Consider the following 4846-nt stretch of genomic DNA (forward strand, 5'->3'; position numbering starts at 1 on the left):
TGCTAAAAAAAAAAAAAAAAAACTACATAACAAATCACACAAAGTCCCAATGCAGAACTCCTAGGAGTGTGCCACACAAGTTCCCAATTTCCCAGTGTACCTGGAAGAAGCAGGGAGCATGAGCTGGGATTCAAAATAGCTAAAATGCCTCAGTCACACATACTCTCAGTAGAGCCAAGAAGAAAATGAGGGCACTTTAGAATGACAGAAACTTCAGCAATTCACAAAACTTTGTCTCACTCATCAGTTGAACTTACCCAGACAAAATTTGGGGGTAATAATTTTTGTCATTGAATATACAATTTTTAGTTTCACTGTCTTTGTTTTGTTGTCCCACCAGAAATTCTAACCAAATGTCTTGGCAGGTGCTGTCAGTGAGAACAACATCACGTGCTCTTTCTCTTTTAGGGCCCTGTTCTCCTTGGCCCTTGCTCCTCCCTCCAGGCTGCATGCAGGAAAATTCACCATAGCAGCTTGGCTACATGGGGACACTGCAGAGCATCATGAGACCTTGAAGTCTATAAAAAATGAGGTAAAAAAATTATGAGAGGCACTCACATGAAGAAAAAGTACATCTCGGGTAGGAGTAGATTTACATCAGTCTGATCCAAACCAAAATATTTGTTTACACTTATGAATTTTCATAAGCTTCATGTATGGTAAGAGTTGAAATTTTGACTTTTTGTTTAAAAATAGGGCAAAAATAGATGTTGAGAGATTGGTATTTCCCATAGGAAGGAAATTCCATTATTTGAGTAGCTCTGTGAAACATGAAGGAAGTTCATTTGCAGAAAGTCTGCTAACTTGTAATGAAGGTCACAGCTGCATAATTGGACTCCGTTCCCAGGGCCAGTGAGCAATGCAGGAGAAAGAATTAATACCAGCCCCCAAATTAAGGTTACTGTAACAAGGAGAACAAGACTATAGAATTGCAAAATCCAGGGAGGGGAGGGCTGTAGGATTGCTTAATACAAAAAGAAATCACAGCTTTCCTCACAACAATTAGCAGCAAGGAATATCCCAGTGGCTTTTTACACTCCAGCAGAAAGTGTCCATGTCCTAGGACAGGTCTAGGTATGGATGGTCCATATGCATCCTCCCAGTCACCACATGTTCAGTTGACAGGGCTGTGACAGTTTCCTGCCATTCATTACATCATGGTCCTGAAGGGTTTTTTCCCAGCAGTTCAGAAAAACCAAGCACTTTCAAAAGACTGATATGCAAAGTGCTTGCTGGAAGCCAGGAAAGTCATGGGACAGTGGATGCAACCATCTGCTTGTGTTTTGTGTCCCAGCCCCACAGCCTCAACGCCTCCTCCAGGTTGTGTGTCCAAACTGGACACTCTACTGCATGCCAACAGAGACTGACATGGGAGATTTACCTTATTACATTATGAGTCAACTCTTAGCCCATTTATAGGTGTTTTGCTTTTTAAAGATCCAATAGAAATTAGTCTTTCTAAAAAGTAGAGGTGATAAAGAAGGACTTGTTCTGCTGGACCTGCAAACCTGTCCTTTAGACACACAAGCCCTTTGTCAAAATTTGTCTCAAGAGTTATTTGCCCAGAACTTCACTCGTTTAGGATCTGGGTCTTTCCAATTTGGGCAGAGATACTGATGCTGTCTGGATTTATACCTTTCTTTCTTTTATATATATTTTCTGTATTCTTTACACATATATTTGTAGCTTTGTAGTCTATTATTGTAACTTAGTTTCAATATTTTCCTAGGTGGAAAGACAAAACAAATTCCAGTACCCTTATGCTGTCTTGGTTCTCCTTAGAAACCAAGGTTGAAACCAGCTCTTCGAGACATATTTTTATAAACAGGGCCTGGTCCTTATCTGAGGGAGGAGGATTTAGATGGTGCTAGAGCTAGGGGGCACTACTTTATGGAGTGTACTTCTAATTGGGGGAGGGTCTTGTCAGATATATTAATTTGCAGAATCTATAAAAATGGTACATGGGTTACTTGGGGCAAGCATCTTCAGCATTTTTCACCTAATGGATTGTGGACCTAAGGTTCCTTATATAAACACACCCCTTTTTATCATCCTGTGTCTGGCTTCTGTTTCTAGGACTAGAGAAAAGGGCATCAATACAGACCAAGGACGCATCTAAGGATGGAAAGGGTGCAAAACTGCCCTGTCCCTATGTAATATATTTTGTCTACTTGTGGAATTAGCTGAAATAATTTTGAAAGGTGCTTAGTGGAGGAAATTTCCAGGGGGCTGATTTTGGAAAGCTGTTTCCCATCAAGCCCCTCCTTTATCTTCAAGCAGCTGTGCAAGGATAGCATCAGAACACACTCTGGAAGGTGACTCCATGACAGGAGGTGCAGTTGCCATGTCTTTTGTCATTGCCTCTCACAAGGTGACATTGTGAGTTTTCTTTTTACCCATTGTTGAAAACTTAGAGCATCATGTGGCCTCTGATGTGGATGATCAAGTGGGCCTGGCACTTCTAGAATGAGGAGAGACTTGGGAGAGTTAGCTGACCATGGAGTTTGTACCCAAGGATTGCTCTACCCTGAAAAGACTGCCTAGGCATCAGGCAGCTCCGTCCTGAGGGAGCAGAGCTCTTCACCTCCTCCATAGCTTCAGGCTGCTGCTCTGTGTCCTATTTAATGACTTAAAGTTGCCTGGAAATTGCCACAGGTACAAGTCAAAATATGGAAAAAGTTACCAAAAGAGAAGGTTTAAGGCACTTGTCACTGCAAGTTTATGGCTTAAAAAGGCCTGTGGGTGCTAACCAGGGGATTAAAAACCAGGGTAGGAATTAAGAGAGATTCTAGGAGCCAAGCTGGACTTCAGGCATAGGAGGTGGAAAGGACAACCATTCACTGTTAGCTAAACACTGCTGTCTGAGGTGGAATCAGGCAATAGAACAGCATTTGAGGGGTGGCCAAGTGTGCAGCTGCTCTTCCACTCTGGGTAGTACCAGAAATGCACTAGTCCCACATGGGAGTGCTCTGCTACAGGTCATCAGCCTCCAGCAGTGCCAACAGTGCTGTCAGGGGCCCTTCTGCCACGGCAGCTTCTGGTCAAGCTACGTGAGCAGCAGGGGCATGAGGAATAGGAGATGCCCTTTCTCTGGGACTGCCACAGCAATGGCCAATGTGAACCATCAGAAGAAGCAAAGAAAATCAACCATGTACCAGGCTGGGCCACCACAATCAGTCTCCCTGTAAGTCTGCGGCTGGACTGCCTCTCAGCCATATTTCTGCAGGGTTTTGGTGCATGGTAGAGCACACCTATTCCCCAAAACTAGAAGCATTAATTTGGGAATAAAAATATTTTCTTTGGTAGCCCATTCCAATATGTGTTTTTCTGGAAAGATGACTGAAACCTTGCAGGGCACACTACTTGAATTTACAGTCCCCAGCTGACGCTTGCATGACCTGAGATGTTCTTGAACTTTCAATAAGAAGATTAGAGAGTCATTAGCCATGGAATCATGTGAAGATCAAGCAATTTATTGGGTTCAGAGAGTGTGTCCTTGTCTCCTAATGCAGCGATGCCTTGTGTCTGGAACAAGTTTAAACAAGGGAGAATGACAGACACAGTCATGACTCCAAATGGCTCATTGAGCAAAGTACCATCTAATCACCATCCTGATTTATGGTTGCACTCAATGATTTTAAAGTTCTTTTCAAATCTAAACAATTCTATGATCAATGTCTGAAAAAGCCATTTGGTGCTGGGAGTTGCTCTCTGTAACCTGGGCTGAAGAGGTCCAGTTCTCCTCTTCCTACAGCTGATGAGGACACAAGATTTGGGGGGATTTAATTTCCAGCGTCATCTATAAAATGAACATGATGCTTTGCCTTTGACCTATGTCTGACTAGATGAGTTCAAACTCTGTGGCAAGCTCCAGCTGCAGACACAACATAGCCTTGGTATGCCAAAGCCAGAGCACACAGCAAAATCCCTACACTGGGGCCACCTGAATTAGGGAGAAGGCTACTTTCATTAAACAACTATGTCCATTGTGAGGCATGTATCTGGTAGGACTAGAAACAGAGGTGCTGTTGTAACTTTAATGTTGTGGCTCGATTTTTTGATATAATTTTTCACTCTGCCACATTCAGAGGCCAGAGTGGTCTCTGTGGTGTTCACACCTGTAACCTGACTTGTGGTTTTGACATAGTGCATTGGTTGAAATTTTGAAGTGTGGGACTTTTATCTAAGAAACTGCATCAGGAATCAATATTTAAGAAACCAGTGAGCAGTGGAAGTTTCTCCTGCTTCCTTGGAAGCAGAGTCTGTTTCCCTGACAGACTCTACAGCTACTGTATTTCCTTTGCATGCTCAGTGAACTGATTCCTCCATAAGATGTGCCTAATACATTGAAGAGAAGCTGCAGCAGTTTGGCTGAGGCACAGACACATGTCTTATCCCCTAAGGCTGATCTGGACAAACCACAGGAGTGTCTGGACCTCAGAGGTCCTGTACACACAGACTGGACCAGTGAAGGACCTGCCTGTACAATACTCAGCTGTTGCTGCTGGATGCATGCAGCCTCCCTTGTGGAAGGAACCCTTGTAAGGGCAGGAATGGAATGGGGATGAGATTTGATTTTCATTTAACAGCTGCCTTGCTCTCTGTTATTGCTAGCTCTCCTTGAAGCTTGTGTGAGGAGACAGAAGAAAGTGCAAACCCACTGGTACTGTGAAACCCAATAAGGGCTCTATGCAACCTCCTGATGACAGGTGCTTTCTGTGCTCTGGTCTGGTGCAATCATCAAAGATTTTTTCTGTCTCCTCCTACATGCCACTCCCCCACCCCTTTCTGCCATGTATCCTGAGCATATACAGTCTTCCTTTCCTCTCTCAGGAGGTATTGCTCA

Source organism: Molothrus ater, chromosome 26 (genome assembly GCF_012460135.2).
Source record: "Molothrus ater isolate BHLD 08-10-18 breed brown headed cowbird chromosome 26, BPBGC_Mater_1.1, whole genome shotgun sequence".
Classification (NCBI taxonomy): Eukaryota; Metazoa; Chordata; class Aves; order Passeriformes; family Icteridae; genus Molothrus; species Molothrus ater.